We start from the raw sequence: 18380 nt of genomic DNA, 5'->3' as shown, positions 1-18380 counted from the left end.
CCGGCTACGTCCCTGATGGGGGCTATATCAAAACGTGGACCTATATAAACATTTTATGGTAGAAATATTTTCCCAAAATTTCATCAACCTACGTCAATCCGTTCGGACGCTAGAGTGATTTCCACAGACGGACAGACGGACAGACAGACAGACGGACATGGCTATATCGATGTAGAATTGCACGCTGATCAAGAATATATATACTTTGTGGGGTCTACAATGATTATTTCGAGTAGTTACAAACGTAGTGACAAACTTAATATACCCCCATCCTATGGTGGAGGGTATAAAAAGGAAATTAATGCTCTGTTCCAGAACTTCAAAGAGTCCACTATTTTTTACTACGATATCATTTTTCCTTTATGTTATCGGAAAATATAGTAAAAATTATTAGATTCTTGGAGTTCTGGAAAAAACCATAAGTAAACTTTCGGTTTTTTATTAATATTTTGTATTTTTAATATTTTTTATTTAATTAGAGAAATTTTAATAAGAATCATACGCATGGAGGTCCCATTATAAAAATTCAAAGCATTAACCCTTTGTGGCCCGATGTTGCCTGTGGCAATTTTGCATGTTTGTTTATGTATGCGTATTCCCCCACCCTTTGAGATATTTATAAATACTAAGTGGGTGTCGGAGGATTGACTTCAGAAGAATACAAAAATGGAAATAAGTTTTAAATAAATAACTAGATTGTATGTGTATGTGTATAAGTAGTCGAGTACAAATTTGGACATGAAATATTTTAGGGATTTTATAAAATGCGTTAAATCTCAAACGAATTGAATAATTGCAGCCAACATTTTTTTAAAAATCTTAATGAGATGTTAACCTAACAAAAAAAAAAAAAAAACATAGAATTTACAGTTCCAATTAGTAGTTACAAATTTTTGAAATTTGGAAGTTGCCTGTGGGCAACGTTGGGCCATTGTGGTAATAAGGTGGTTACATTAGTGGAAGTCGAAAATGCTTGTTAGTGGTATTCAATGAAATACAAAGGGTAATTGGGACATTTGGGGTTGTGAAAATTTTGATTGTCACAGTTTTTGGTGAATTTACATATTACATGTTAGGAATTTGTAGGATATCAAGCGAATATCTGTTCAAATTCGATGATGATAATTTTATGTATTGGATGAAGGTCAATATTATTAGGTTTATTGTAGCATACAAAATAGAAAATATTTTTCAAACTGCCAATATGAGCATTTCGGTTATATGAACACCACCACATACATACGTCAAAATTGGCTAATTTGTGAACTTACTTACTTACTTAGCTGGCCCATTACAGAACATTTGTTCTATAGGCCGAACTAAGAAAAGATCTCCAATTCTCTCTATTTGTTGCTTCGCTTTCTGGAATACCGCGCCTTTTCATCTCATCATCCACTTGTTTGCGCCATCTATTCCTTGGCCTGCCAATTCTGCGTGCACCGCCAAGCGGTCCGTGTTTATACACCTTTTTAGCGGGGTCATCATCGCACATTCTTATGATATGGCCTAGCCAACGCAACCGCTGCATCTCGATACGTTTAACAATATTGATGTCGTTGTACAGCAGATACAGCTCGTGGTTCATGCGACGTCGATATTCACCGTCAACGCAGATTGGTCCGTAGATCTTTCGAAGAATTTTTCTCTCAAACACACCAAGCACTGCCATGTCTGCTTGCACAAGTACCCAGGCTTCGGAGCCATACATCAGCACGGGTAGTATCAGTGTTTTGTAGAGCGTTATTTTTGTTTGACGAGATGTGGCTTTGTTTTTGAACTGCTTCTTTTTATTTCACAACTGATGTCGTTTGTTGTGTTTACGGAGGTGCCGAGGTAGACGAAGTCTTTTACTACCTCAATATTATAGGAACCAACTTTCACAGTCGGTCCGAGCTCAATGGACGCATCGACACCATCAACTTGGTCTTCTCACCGTTTACCGCCAGACCCACTTTAGCAGATTCTCCTTCGACCTTCATAAAGGTATCACTTATTTCTTTTACTGATCGGCCTATGATGTCTATATCATCAGCATAAGCAAGTAACATGTGGCTATTGGTGTAGATTGTGCCACTTCTTTTGACGTTTGCCTCTCGTATAACCTTCTCCAGCAGGATGTTAAAGAGATCACACGAAAGTCTCTCTCCTTATCTGAAACCTCTTTTGGTACCAAACTCTTCGGAGAGGTTCTTTCCTATTTTAACTGAGGACCTCGTGTCAGTTAAAGTCATTTTGCAAAGACGGATGAGCTTTGCGGGGATACCAAATTCAGACATGGCTTGGAATACGTTTGAACGCAGCGGGCTGTCGAAGGCAGCTTTATAATCGACAAAAAGGTGGTAGGTGTCGATCTGCATCTCTTGGGTCTTCTCCAGGATTTGCCGCAGGGTAAATATCTGGTCAATGGTGGACTTGCAGGTCTAAAGCCGCATTGGTATGGTCAAATTATCTCGTTGACCATAGGCTTTAGTCGTTCGCACAATATCCCTGACACGATCTTGTAGGCAATAGGGAGTAGACTTATGCCCCTATAGTTAGAGCATACAGTCTTATCTCCCTTCTTGTGGACGGGGCACAGGATACTCAGGTTCCAATCGTCGGGTACTCGTTCTTCCTGCCAGATGGTGCTAACTAACTGATGAATACACCTTATCAGCGTGTCGCCTCCGGTTTTGAACTGCTCGGCTGGTAAGCCATCGGCTCCTGCTGCCTTATTATTCTTTAGCCGATTTATTGCTGTCTTTACCTCATCTTGGCTGGGCGGTATACATTCAATACCATCTTCTGGGATTGGGACTGTGGTATCTTCGTCGTCTTCGCTGCTATTGGATACCAACAGTTTTGAAAAATGTTATTTCCATATCCTGAGTACACTATCTGTATCAGTTACCAAATTACCTTGCTGGTCTCTACAGGAGAATGTGCCTGTACCAAAGCCATCAGTTTGATGCTTGACTCTTTGGTAGAATTTTCGGACTTCATTCTGGCTCCTGTACATCTCGATTTTTTCACGGTCCACACCTTCATATAGCCCCCGATTTTCGGTATTTTTAAGGTTTTAGTTTCATTATCCTACCAAAATGGCTGGAATTTGGTACGTAGTCTTCTTTAGGTGTATACAACTTTCTCCCAGAATTTTGTCGGTATCGGTCCACACCTTCATATAGCCCCCATAGAACGGTACCTCCCGATTTTCGGTATTTTTAAGGTTTTAGCTTCATTATCCTACCAAAATGGCTGAAATTTAGTACGTAGTCTTCTTTAAGGGTATAAAACTTTCCCCCAGAAATTGAAATTTCGTATTTAGCCTTCAATGTGATATAAAACTGTTCGCCAGATTTAGATGACAATACGTGTATATGAAACCAAAACCAATATGGGTCCATTGTTTCCTATAGCCCCCATATAACGGTACCACCCGAATTGCGGTATTTTGTTTTTCAAATCTGGTAACTTATTTTTCATGCAGTTGCAGTTGACCAATCGTACATAAACTTTGCACACTTTTCAGATTTGGATGACAATACATGAATATGAAATCAAAACTAATATTGGTCCATTCTTACAGTGTTTTTACGGTGTCTAACTTGACCCCCTTTTCAAATCTGGTAACTGATTTTTAACACGGTTGCAGTTGACCAATCGAACTAAAACTTTGCACATTTTTCAGATTTAGATGACAATACATGGATATGAAGCCAAAACCAATATGGCCCCATATAACGGTACCACCCGACTTCTGGTATTTTGAGGATTTTGTCTTCATTTTTAGCCCGAATTTGCTGTAACTTGGCATTTTGATTTCTCAAAGGTCCAGGAACTTCCCCACTAAAAATTGTGGACGTAGGTCAAGGTTTAATATAGCCTCCATATAACGGTACCATCCAATTTCAAGCATTTTAATCTACATTTTCTGCTCAAATGGACTGTAATTTGGCATTTGGGGTTCTCAGTGGTCAAAAAAATGTATTTACTAAAAAGTTAAAAATAAAAAATAATTTAAAAAAATTAAGTTTCAGTGTTTTATTTAGAAATGCACTTAAAACTAAAAAATAATTTGTCGCTTAGCCTCAATAAATATATTCTTTCTCATGATGTAATCTCTCAAATAAAACGCTTGCCGTTTAATTTTGCCACCATTCATGATTTAAATGCAAGCGTTTTATTGAGAGATTCCATCATGAGAAAGAATATATTTATTGAGGCTAAGCGACAAATAATTTTTTTGTTTTAAGTGCATTTCTAAATAAAACACTGAAACTTAATTTTTTTAAATAATTTTTTATTATTTGTATCGCCCAGAACTGAGTGACAATCCAATTTTATTCTATAGTTATATTAAAAAAATATGACACTAAATACATGGAATGAAACATTCAATACTGCGATCATATATCTTGTCTGTTATTGATGATAGACAGACGACTTATTTCCAGTTTTAATGAAGGGTCAATACGGTAATGGGTTAGGGGCACAAAGGCAAGAGAAATGCCGATTAAGTCAAAATCTCATTTATATTTGATATTATCATTAGTGTATATAATTATTAGTTGTACCTCGTGAACGATGCGAGTAAAAACAAGTTTAATTGCATACTAATTATTTGCTACGTGTCGGTAAATCAAAAACGCAACAAACTAATGGCAATTCCTAGAATTATAAAAACTTAGCGAAATGTGTGATATTTTCAATAGAGAAATTAATGATTACTACTGTAGTATGTATGTGCATTGTACAAGTGCACATGTAAAGAAAAAATCGTATAACGTAAATTAAACAAGTAACAATTAATTTAAACAAGTAACAAGTAAAAACGGCGTTAAGTTCGGCCAGGCCGAACTTGTTATACCCTCCACCACGAGTTGTATTGAAGTAAAATTGAACAATTAGTTTACTTTCGTTTATGAAAAAGATTAAATACCAAATGTCAGCAAGTTCGATAAAACAATGTGGCTAACCTTCAAAATAACGAAATTCGGGAGGTACCGTTCCATGGGGGGCTATATCAAAATGACGATCTATACCTACAAATTTCTGGGGGAAAGTTTTAAAACTCAAAGAAGATTAAATACCAAATTTCCAATATTTCGTTATAACCTTTAAAATACCGAAAATCAAGAGGTACGCTTCTATGGGGGATATAGGAACCCGCGGACATATATTGGTAATTCTCTTCTGGAATATTTTTTAACCCCATTGGCGACTAAATAACAAATTTCAGTCTCTCGGTGGGATATTGACGTCACAAATTTCAGAATTACGAAAATCGGGAAGTACGTTCTATGGGTGCCGTTCTATCGAAACGTGGACATTTACCGACGACTTTCAGTCAGAAAGGCTTTTACCTTCAACAAAGACTGAATGTCACAACCTTCAAAACACCGAAAATCGGGGCTATATGAAGGCGTGGATCTATATCGACAATTTTCTGGAGGAATGTTTTATACCCCCAACGAAGAATAAGTACCAAATTTCAGTCATTTCGGTGTTATAATGAGATTAAAACCTTCAAAATGCCGAAAATCGAGTGGGACTATGGGGGCAATTCAAAACATGGACGGATATAGCCCATATGCTATACCAAACATTTTAGGAGTAATTGAAACTTCTGTACCAAATTACAAATCACTATCTTAAAAATTGCGAGTTGTATCTTGACTCCGGACGGAAGGACGGACGGACATGGTAATATTGACTTAGAATTTTACCCTGATCAAGAATATATGTACTTTCCCAGCAAAAAAAGTCCTCCCAAAATCATGGGTTTCGTAAGGGATTTTTGGCAGCCGTAACTACTCTCAAACCCCCTTTCTTCCCCATTATTTTTACAAGGGCATGTCGCACTCAGTTTGTATTCATTTTATGACCACTAGAATAACTAGTTATTCTGTGGCCACTAGAAGTTGAAAAGTAAGGTGAAAAAATTCTATTTTTAGACAGTTGATGTAGAGAATTTGTTTTTAATTTCATCATACATCTTATTTTAATTTTACTTTATTTCGCTCTCTGCCCGAATTGAACCCACGAACCCTCTGATTTCTAGCCAAAGACACTACACACTATGCCACGCACACGAATATTAAGGGTTGCTTAAAAACTTAAATGTGCAGTGCACATGTGCACCATGAGCTGTTATTTTTTAATTAAAAAAAAACTCGCGTGCCGACGGTGAGCGTTGAACACACAACCCTAGGATTTATAGTCGGACACATACTCACTGTGCCACCGTCGTCATTACTTAGTGAAGAGTAAAGTAAGTAGGTTTACCTTGTAAATTTTTTAAGAAGTAACCCATTACTTTTCAGATTACCTGTAATGCGAAAAGAAGCTTGTTTACATTACTTTGTAAAGGGTTACGTAATGACTACCGGATCCAAATTTTTGCTGGGTTATAGGGTCTCCGACGAATATTTTGATGTGTTACAGACGGAATGATAAATTTAATTATAACCTCCATATTAAGGTGGAGGGTATAAAAACACGAAATATTCTGAACTAATACGTTATAAATAGTTTTACTTCTGTCAAGAAAGTCCGAATGCTCGCAAGTTTTGAACCCTAAATACCAAATGACATCCCATTACCTTAACGCAAGCAATTAAAAAATCGACTTTTTGCAATTTCCGACTTTTGATGAAAAATGTAAATGACTATGAAAAATCATTAAGGGTTATATCTAGAGTACGTACAAACAATCTGATGATATATGGAAAGTCTTGTACTAGTCAGGCTTGCCCTATATTATACTAGTCTTTAACGGCGTTGCCCTGATAGAGGTAAAAATCAGGGCATAGAACAAAAGTTTTTGCACCTTTCTTTGAATATAGTTTTTAGAACCATTGTTAAAAATGCTTTTATAAAAACAAAAATTTCAACACCCTTTGTTCTCATTCAAGCCGAAACAATAATACTTCTTACGAAGCGTTTTAATAGCGACAGTTTTTTATTCAAACTCAGGTCAGTGTTGGATTCTTTCATAAGTAAAATATCGATTTTACGCCAGATATGCTGATTTTCATCCGAACTAAGAATTTTATACCACACAATGCCCGCAAAAATACGACATACATAACTTGAAAAAAAAAACCCCGCACCAAAGAAGAATTGGAGTTATTCTATGAAACTCGTCGAAGGGAGTGGTACTGCTCGGTTTGAATGGTAACAATGGGTGTTGAAATTTTTATTTTTATGAAAGCAAACATGATCACGACATTGTTTACAATGTTTCTGAAAACTATTTTCAAAGAAAAGTGCAAACAATTTTGTTCTATGCCCTGATTTTACCTCTACTAGGGCAAAGCCGTTAAAGACTAGTATAATATAGGGCAATCCTGGCTAATACAGGACTTTCTATATACATAACACTAGATTGCTTGTACGTACTCAAGACATAACCGTTAATGATTTTTCATATTCATTTTTTGGAAAATAACTTCAAAAACTAGAAATTTCTAGCCAACTTGCCTGCAAAGGGACATTAATTACAATCATGCCTCAGGAACATAATTTTCTCTATCGGAATCAATGACAAAACTCCTGAAAACGATAGGGAACCAATTATTCCACCATTCTGCTTACTAAAATGGCATAATAAGGGACAAATTTGAAAAATTATTAATCGATTATTGTGGTGCATCATTTTCAATGATCAATTTAAAAATGCCCATTTTTGGTTTTCCGGTAAAATTTTAGTATAAAGGTACTGTAAAGGGAATATTTCTTTACGCCATCTTAAAGAAAACATTTTAGCCTACAAAAAATGTCAATTCGTTTCCAAGTTATCAACGTTTACATTTTTTATTTCAGGTTGCGTCATTTTCAGTGACAGTCACTGTAAGTTTTTATTACTCCTAGGATGTTTGGTATTGCAAATGGGCTATATCGGTCCACGTTTTGATATAACCCCTATAGAAGGGTACCTCCCGATTTTCGGTATTTTGAAGGTTGTGGACTCAATATTCCAGAGAAATGGCTGAAATTTGGTATTTGGCATCAATTTGGGATATTAAACGTTCCATATGAAAATTATCGGTATAGGCCTTCATATAGCCCCACATAGAACGTTTCCTCCCGATTTTCGATATTTTGAAGGTTTTAGTCTCATTATCACAACGAAATGGCGGAAATTTGGTACTTAGTCTTCGTTGGGGGTATAAAACTTTCTCCAGAAATTTGTCGGTATAGGTCCACGCCTTCATATAGTCTCCATATAATGGTACCTCCCAATTTTCGTAATTCTGAAGGTTGTGACGTCAATATCCCACCGTAAGACTGAAATTTATTACTTAGTCTGCCATTTGGTTATAAAATATTCCAAAGGACAATTATTAGTATATGTCCGCTGGTTCCTATATCCCCCATAGAAGCGTACCTCTTGATTTTGAAGAAAAGGGCTTATACTGATAATTCAGTTTAAGTAATTAATTTCAGTCATATCGGTGGTATATTGAGCCCACAACTTTCAAAATACCTTAAATCGGGAGGTACGGTCCTATGGGGGCTATTTGAGGACGTCGACCTATTCCGGCACATTTCGGGTGGAATGTTTCATACCCTTATCAAAAACTTAACACCAAATATCAGCTATTTCGGTGGGGAACGAAGACTAACTACCAAATGTCAGTCATTTCGATGAGATATGAGCAGAAACCTTAAAAATACCGAAAATCGGGAGGTACCGTTCTATGGAGGCTATATGAAGACATGGACCTATACCGAAAATTTCAGGTAGAAAGTTTTATACCCCCAAAGAAGACTAAGTACTAACTTGCAGCCATTTCGGGGTTATAATGAGTAGACAGCGGAATCCTATGCAAATGCATATATGGTAAGGATGGTCGTAGAGAAAATCTGATTAGACAGAAACTCGTTTTATTACAAAATAAAACGAATTAGACCCAGAAATTTTTGCATATTTTGCATATCGTGCATATTTTGACATATTTGTACATATCTGCATAAAATGAGCATATGCAAAACCACATGCAAAAATATATTCAAGGATTTATGGTCTAAATATCACTGCGAAGTGGCTGAAATTTGGTATTAAGTCTTCGTAAGGGGTATGCAACTTTACAACTGAAATCTGTCCGTATAGGTCCACGTCTTCATATAGCCCCCCATAGAATGGTACCTCTCGATTTTCGGTATTTTGAAGGTTGTGGCAATTTGTCTTCTCTGTGGGTATAAAACTTTCCACCTGAAATTTGTCGGTATAGGTCCAAGCCTTCATATAGCCCCCATAGAACGGTGCCTCCGGATTTCTGGCATGAAATTTGGTATAAAGTCTTCGTTGGGGGTATAAAACTTTCCACCTGAAATTTGTAGGCACAGGTCCACTTCTTCATATAGCCCCCATAGAATGGTACCTCCCGATTTTCGGTATTTTGAAGGTTGTGGCCTCAATATACCACCGAAATGACTGCAATTTTGCACTTTGTCTTCGTTGTGGGTACAAAACTTTCCACCTGAAATTTGTCGGTATAGGTCCACGTCTTCTTATAGCCCCCATAGAACGGTACCTCCAGATTTCTGGTATTTTGAAGGTTGTGCTCTCAATATCCCTCCGAAATGGCTGAAATTTGGTATTAAGTCTTCCTTGGGGGTGAACAACTTTCCTAAAATTTGTCGGTTTAGGTTCAGGCCTTCATATAGCCCCCATAGAACGATACCTCCCGATTTTCGGTATTTTGAAGGTTGTGGCTGTGGTTATACATTTCTCTATTTTATTTACTTGTCTGAAGAGAATTTTAAACAGAAAAATTGTACACACAAACATTTTTGTATCTATTATTGAAATATTTGTTGCATACGAAAATATTGTTGCATATGCAAAAATTTATGCATTTTGCATAATTTTGCATATGTCATATGTTTCGATCAGAAGCCAAAAATATGGCCAGTCCCAAAATTTGACATGAATCGGACCAAACCAAATCCATTGTCTTAGTCTGTAAGGAATTGATTATTCCATTGACTATAATAAATAAATAAAATAAAATAAAATAAAATAAAATAAAATAAAATAAAATAAAATAAAATAAAATAAATAAATAAAAATAGGGGTTGCATAAAATTCCGCTGTCTAATAATGAGGCTAAAACCTTCAATATACCGAAAATTCGGATATACCGTTCTATGGGGGGTACATCAAAACGTGGACGTATACCGGCAAATTTCAGCCCAGAAAAAGACTAAATACCAAATTTCAGCCACTTCGGTGGAATAATGAGGCTAAAACTTTCAAAATACCAAAAATCGGGCGGTACCGTTCTATGGGAGCTATATGAAGACGTTGACCTATACCGACCAATTTCAGGTGGAAAGTTTTATACCCTCAACGAAGACTATGTACCAAATTTTAGCCATTTCGGTGTTATAATAAGGCTAAACCCTTCAAAACACCGAAAGTTGGGATGTACCTTACTATGGGTGTACATCAAAACGTGGACCGATACCGATGAATTTCTGGGAGAAAGTTTTGCATCCCAAAGGAGGACGAAATATCAAATTTCAGTAGGATAAGATAGTTAAACTCTTCGAAAATACCAAAAATTGGGAGATATAGTCATATGGGGTCTATATGAGGTCGTGGACCTATACCGACAAATTTCAAGTGGAAAGTTGTATACCCTTAACGAAGACGGACGGACGGACATGGCTATATCGACGTAGAATTGCACGCTGATCAAGAATATATATAATTTGTGGGGTCTACAATGATTATTTCGAGTAGTTACAAACAGAGTGACAAACTTAATATACACCCCATCTTATGGTGGAGGGTACAAAAATACTGGTTTCTTCTGAGAGATTGAAAAAAAAAAACAACTTTGGCGAGTTGTTTTGTTTTTATTGACTAACAACCACCACCACCAACCAAAAACCAGAGACAAATTTTGTTGCTTTTTATAATAGGTACTTTTATTTTGTATTTTTGTAACTTACCGTTTCTTCTAACGATTTTCGCTGTAGTTGTTATCGTCTTGTGAATATAGCAGAACAATATGAAATATATAGTCGGTGTCATGTTTAAGTGTCTATACGCCATTTTATGATTTTGAGATAATCGCATTTTAAAGTTTGAAATGTGTTTTTAAATTTGCTAATTATTAAAATATTAATTTGATACTTGAAAAGAACTTCAACTTTCGGGCCGAAACGTGGATTTCTCGGAAAAAAAGCAGATAGGAAGAAGCCGACCAAAAATTCAGAAAGAGCATACGCAAAAACTAGAGTTGTGCCAAAGGAACTAATGGAACTATCTCGTTCACTTTGCAGTTCCAATGGACCACATTTTTTTTTGAACAAACTGCGTATACTTACTATCAAACGTTATATTTCATGATGTTACTCATACGTTTTGGAACTAGTACAAGGAACTAGGAACTAGATTACCCAACTCTAGCAAAAACCCTAGATACCACCTACATTTCAAAAAGTAAAAAATGGTGTATGGAACACCGACGATATGTCTATGCATGTTGAATCTATCAGCACTAGGTTGAGATATTAGATGTTTATATTACTACTTAGATGTTTGTATTACTTTGTTCTTTCGACACCAAACCCACTGTAGTTGTTTGGTTTGTTAGTTGTTACGACGGTGGTAGTTTAGCGTATAGCGTTTTATTGTATTTCAGTCAGGTTGTTTGTTGTTGTGGTTTGTTGATATTGTCTCAATGTGATGGTGAGACGATGGTAGGGAGGGAAAACCATGTTTAGCTGTATTTAAGTCAGGTTGTTGTGTTGTGCAGCGTTGCCAGTATTTTTTAGCCTCTTTTCCCCAAACTTGTCCAAAACTTTTCCCCAAAATTCCCCAGATTTGATTGAATTTCCTCAAAAAAAATCCCCAAACATTTTTAACAAATAATTACAAAAAATCAAAAGTAGTTATATTTTACTATTGAAATTCATATCATTAAACTTGTAAAGTATTCTATACACTTATATATATATATGAATTAAATTAACGATTTTGAAAACTTCACTTTCAAGTGATTCAGAATCATTAGTCTCATGGGATTTATATACATTTTTATAATGAAAGAGTTGTGACAATTCTTTAGGTGGATCAACATTTCTACAACAAATGGAGTTGTTAGAAAATTGATTATTTATTCTAGTAACTCGTACTACATTTTATTTCTGAATATGGTTCAAAATAGAAGACTCTTTCTACTTAAGAATTACTTGTTGAAACGGAAAGCATATTTAATACCATCTCCAATTTACGAATGATAACTTTCTCCATTGCGTTTCGTAAAGATCCGTGGAGAATTTTGTGTTCTAAAAAGGTTCGTATAGAGCTAAAATTGTGTTGACCCAGTGAATTGCTGCAAATATTGGGATAAGTTTAAAAAATTGCATATTTGTAGGCATCGGTTTCAGCGTTTAAGATATTCAGCACTGGTCCTTTTAACTTTAATAATTGTTTGCTCAAAAAAAGTACAAGTCAAAATTAAAGCCTAGGTCCATGGCTCTTCATGGTAAATATTCCGAGTCGTTTTTTATCGATTCCACTATTTTTATACCCTCCACCATAGTATATTAAGGTATATTAAGTTTGTTTTTCCGTTTGTAACGCATTGAAATACTCATTTGCGACCCTATAAAGTATATATATATTCTTGATCAGGGTAAAATTCTGAGTCGATCTGTGCACGTCCGTCCGTCCGTCCGTCTGTGGTAATCACTCTAGCATCTACAAAAATGGAGATAGGACGCTGAAATTTTGGGAAAATGCGTCTTTTGTTTGCAGGCAGGTCAAGTTCGATGATGGGCTATATCGGTCCACGCTTTGGTATAGCCCCATATAACGGTACCCCCCGATTTACGGTATTTTGACGTTTTTAGCTAAATTTTCAGACCGATGTAGCTATAATTTGACATTTAGGGTTCTTAAGTGTCAATAAACTTATATAACAAAAGTTGTGGACATAGGTCCACGTTTTGGTATAACCCCCCTATAACGGTACCCCCCGATTTACGGTATTTTGACGTTTTTAGCTACATTTTCAGACCGATTTAGCTATAATTTGACATTTAGGGTTCTTAAGTATCAATAAACTTATATTAAACAAGTAAAAAAGTATCAGTCGGCTTTGCCGACAGAGATATACCCTCAGCCTGTGCAAATTTAAACACTTTTTTCGCAAAAAACTTATGTAGGAGTATTTAGGGGGTTTCAAAATGTTGGTCGTATGAACCGACAAAAATGTTGATTAGGATTAAAGTTCAAAAATTTTGCGGAAAAGGTACTTAAAGGAATGGACCGACATAGACCTTGGGGTGCCATAGGGGGTTTTTACACCCTTCGGGCTGTTTTCTCAAGAAGTATGGACTTGCCCCAGAAACAACTTTTACCATCGTAATTGAGACAGCGAATGTAAGTGGCTTCAACAAAAATCAAAGTGATTCAATAGCAGGTCTTAAAGTGAACTTATCGAAAATTTTGTGTGGGAGGTACGGGATGGAGTGGCCAAATATAGTCCATATTCGAACCTGATCTATATCTGGTAGATATTATGAGAATGTGTAAAGTATGGACCAAATCGGTCACTCCCATCAAGAGTTATCTGCGGGCAATTTTTCCGAATATTTTTGAACTTTTGTGGGGTAGGTACCTGAAGGAGTGGACCGATATGGCTTATCTACGAACTTAAAGTAAGTTTGGAAACAATATTACGAAGGCCAAATTTTGGCCGGAATCGGCATTTCCGTTCGAGAATTATCTTGCGCTTCCACCCATAAACATGGTGTCATAGGGTTTGTTTTTCAACTTTCAGGTTATTTTTTCAGGAAGTGTGGACTTGCCCCTGAGGAAACTTGTACCTTCGTATAGGGGACAGTGAATACAAGATGTTACAACAAAAACCAAGGCGATTCGAGAGCAGTTACTAAACTGAACTTTCCGAAGTTTTGTGTGGGAGGTACTCAAAGGAGTTTACCGATTGAGTCCATATTGGAACCTCATCTAAGTCTGGTAGAAATTTCATAATGTGCAAAGTATGGACCAAATCGGTTACTTCCTTCAAGAGTTATCGTACGCACAAATTTTCCGAACATTTTCGAACTTTTGTGGGGGAGGTACCGGAAGGAGTTGACCGATATAATCCATCTTTGAACTTGAACTAAGTTTGGACAAAATATAACGAAAGCCAAATTTTGGACCGAATCGGCAGATCCGTTCGAGAGTTATCTTGCGCTCCAACCACTACACACGGTGTCATAGGGTTTTTTGTAACTTTCAGGCTATTTTCTCAGGAAGTATGGACTTGCCCCTAATGAAACTTACAGCGTCGTATAGAGGACAGCGAATACAACTTTCGTAAATAAAAATCAAAGCGATTCGAGAGCAGCTCCTAAACTGAACTTTTCCGAAATTTTGTGTGGGAGGTACCCGAAGGAGTGGACCGATTGAGTCCATATTGGAACCTTATCTAAGTTTGGTAGAAATTACACGATGTGCAAAGTATGGACCAAATCGGTTATTCCCTACAAGAGTTATCGTGCGCACAAGTTTTGCGACAATTTTTGAACATTTGTGGGGGAGGTACCTGAAGGAGTGGACCTATATCACCCATCTTCGAACTTAAATCGAATCTGGACAAAATATTTCGATACCCAAAATTTGAACCGAATCGATTGATCCGTTCGAGAGTTATCGTGCGCACCAGCCAGCCAGACAGACAGACAGACGGACAGACAGACAGACAGACGGACGGACATTGCTAGATCTACTCAAAATTGTCTGAAACGGATATCGTACAAACATACTTGGGGTCTAAAACCATTATTTCGATGAGGCACATTTTTGGTCGTATCAAAGTGTAAATACCCTCTTTAGCCTAAAGGCTGAGGGTATAAAAAGTTGTGGACAAATGTCCACGTTTTGGTATAGCCCCCATATAACGGTACCCCCCGATTTACGGTATTTTGACGTTTTTAGCTACATTTTCAGACCGATGTAGCTATAATTTGACATTTAGGGTTCTTAAGTGTCAATAAACTTATATAACAAAAGTTGTGGACATAGGTCCACGTTTTGGTATAGTCCCCCTGTTGGGCTCCAAAGCCTTATAGTGGAGGCCCAAGGGGGGTTAAAGTCTTTTCCCAAATAAAAGACCTGAGTTGAAGTTTTTTAATGTTTATTGGAGGTTGGATCTCCTTGACCAACTCCCTTCAGTGTTCAAACTTAACTGACTAAATATTAGAATTTGGTAAAATAAATTCTTCAAAAATTTTGCAACTGTTTTTATGTAGTGTATGATATTACATATAACTATGTATAAACAAGAAGTTTTATGTGCCCTTCATGGGCTATGTAACAATTAAACATGGATGAAAGAGAGAGATAAATGTACAACTTAGAATAAAGTAACTACATAATAAAAAAGGGGAAAATACTGCAACGTATTCGTTGGCGCTCTGCTTGCGCTTTTGGTCATCGATAATTGGAGTAAGAGAAGGAACCATTTACGATACTGTTGAACTCGCTTCAACATACTCCCGCCTCACGGTGGAAAAATCAAGGGGGTGGTCTCCGTGACGGAAAAGGGAACTTTGATTTAGAATACAGGAACTTTTTGATGATTTCCATGATGTCGTGCTTGTAATCCATAAGCCATGAGGGTTTGCATGTATTTTCCAATGCGGGTATCTTATGATTGTCTTAGATATGGACCGATCATCATAGTTTGCAAAATTGTAGCTAGTGGCTGATGTTCCACATACAATCTGAAAATAAAGAAAAAAATATGTACGTACAAATGATTATGTGGCATTTCTGAGTTATGTGAATTTGTGCCTATAACAACTGACCCGGTTATAGTTTTATTTTGCCCTAAGGCTTGGGTTACGCGACCGAAACGCTATTTTATTTTCTATGTTTTAACTTTTTGGCTGAAGTTGGAAATGCAAAATTTTATCCGTTTACGCCAATTCCGCAAAGGAATATTATATACTCGAAGAGAATCATTGCTGATCATTCTGTCTAATATGTTTGGTTGGTTGAAATATTTCAACTTTTGTTCTTCTTCAAGAAGTTTTCGCCGCAAAGACGAGTGCTGTGACATCTGTAAATTGGAAATTTGTAACGAATACCGTGACGTCTTAAATAGTGAAATAAGATTTTGTACATTGCCTTTCATAGTGTTGACCAACATGTGATGTGTGTTGCTACCTTTGACCAGATGTTTGTTTAAAACGTGAAAATACAATTTAGGTATATTCTTCAGTACGATGGGGGTGTTAAAATTTGTTTCTTTTTCTTCATTTATCAAAAATTGTGGGTAGGTATTTTTCAATCGCTCTGCCATTATACAGCAATTGGAGGGCTGTAATTTCTTGAACTGGTTCTCGTCATGTGGGCTATAAATATTGCTGTTGGTTACATAAACATTTTTTATAGCTTCGATTGTCTCTGCTCGGAGCATTGTGTTGTCTTTGCTAGCACTTGAAGCTTGTTTAGGAGAGGTATTTTGAAAATATGGATAACTTTGTTTTTCACAACATAATTGAACGTGAGCGTCCATTGTCTCAAACTTGTTTTCAATGCCATACATTTCTCCTTTTGTCCTAGCTCGAAGCTGATAAAGCCTTTCAGTGTGACTTTTAAATGCAGGCCATTTAGAGCATTCCCCCACGAAGGGTCGATTTGTTTGTGCCTCTTCTGCGTTTTTTTCTTTTTGAGATTGTAACCAGATTTCGGTCAATAATTGTGCTTTGCATACTTGATATAATGAGCAAGCTTCTTCATATTTTTGGGAGTTCAAATCATTATAATCATGTTCCCCATCTCCCAATGCAAAAGCTTCATAGCTTGAGATTAATCGAGACCATCTTCTCTCGAGTTCTAAATCTTTGGCTCGTAAGAGGTGCACATCACACTTTCCGTTGTTGAGTTTGTTGAACTGTTCACAGAAGTAAACTACAAGATGGTAATCGAAAATAAACTTTCTTCGCAAATCCATTGTGTTTTGAAATTACCTTAGTTTTTCCTGCGGAGTAAGCCCGGTTATAAGTTCAATAATATAATTGTCAGCTATCAATTTGTTCCCGAAGATAGAATATCTTCAAATAATTGAACAGAACATGGCCCAGTTTTAAACTTCTTGCAAAATTTTGTTAAATAGTTGTTTATTTTATTTGCGTAGAAAAAATCATGCATCACTTCGCATACTTTTTCGTTAAAGCATCGGTGTTTCTATTTTCTTATGTTTTTAGACAATAGCTATTCAGCCTTCATTTATTAGATTATTTGTAAATTATCTCACGTTTGGGTCCTTTCAATTTATTCGTTTCAATTAATAATTTTAGGTGTGTGGCAACCCTGGACCATTGGTGCAAAAAAAATTATCGAATTATGTTTACATATTTTCAACAAAGAATCTCATTATTGTTTCTATTTCTTGCTGTCTGTCCTCCCACAGTGGCACATTAATTTGTTGTTATCGCTAACCACAGTGACACTATTGTTGTTGTTGTTTCTGCAAAGATGCATAGCGAAAACAACTCACCAATTATTTTCATTTCTTTTGCCCATTTGACATACATAGATTTTTTCGATCGCAGACTTTTTTCCTTAAAACATCTTCTTGCATATGAAAGTTTTTTAGCTTTAATTTTTATATTTCTGTTCGCGTGGAATATTTTTCTGATAAAGTTGCTTTAAAAAGTTAATATTCTTCTGCTTCTAATTTGGACGAACGATCAAAACGTTTTTTTTTTAATTTTTCACTTTTGACTTTGTTTTGCGCTTACATTCACAATTTTAGTTGGTTGTTGTAGTAATATATTTTATTACTCGTGTAGAGAAATACATCTGTTTTAATTTAATTTTATTTATTTATGACAGTTCGTTCACGCGGAGTAATTGATTCCACTTAATTTTTTTAAACATTGACATTTATTTATTGTTTTCATTTTGCACCTTTCTCTTTTAACATACTGAATTCTATTTGCTCTTTCGCTATTGTTCTGTTGTTTCTTAAGAGATTCCTTGGCCGACATTTTGTTCTTGTCTTTTTAGAGAGTTTGAGTACATTTGCGGTAACGGTTTTTGATTTACATAATTGAGAACTAGAGCGCGAGTTATTTTTTAGTTGTTTGAGTGATTTTTTCCAGCCGATGTGCACATTTATGAAATTCACAATAACAAAAACACCAAATGAATCATTTATACATACCAAATTCTTCTTTATTTTTTACGTACCCTTGTTGGGATTGCTGATTCCTTCTTCATGGGGATGAGTGTCTTCTACAGACGTTGTTAGGGTTTCTTATTTCTCTCCTTTTAGATGATTGAATCGGATGATATTGTTGGTGTTTTTATTTATCTTTCTTATGATGGTTCGCTTGATGATATTGATGCTCCCTCG

At 36.2% G+C, this 18380-nt stretch overlaps 1 protein-coding gene and 1 long non-coding RNA gene across 2 annotated transcripts in view; both read right to left on the bottom strand.

Moving 5' to 3' along the window:
- LOC141400726 (uncharacterized) overlaps positions 1–18380 on the bottom strand; it is a 66318-nt gene that overhangs the window by 34878 nt on the left and 13060 nt on the right. The gene's annotated exons all lie outside the window — the stretch shown is intronic.
- On the bottom strand, positions 15133–18204 carry LOC141400727 (uncharacterized). The gene is made up of 2 exons (XR_012412184.1): positions 16990–18204; positions 15133–16930 (listed from the first exon to the last, which is right to left on the bottom strand). It is a non-coding gene; the product is annotated as an uncharacterized lncRNA (long non-coding RNA).

This window comes from Musca autumnalis, unplaced genomic scaffold (assembly GCF_047663935.1).
Source record: "Musca autumnalis isolate F117 unplaced genomic scaffold, ASM4766393v1 scaffold_4, whole genome shotgun sequence".
In the NCBI taxonomy this organism is placed as follows: Eukaryota; Metazoa; Arthropoda; class Insecta; order Diptera; family Muscidae; genus Musca; species Musca autumnalis.
Note: the sequence above shows the minus strand (reverse complement) of the source record. Positions and strands in the feature narration are given on the sequence as shown.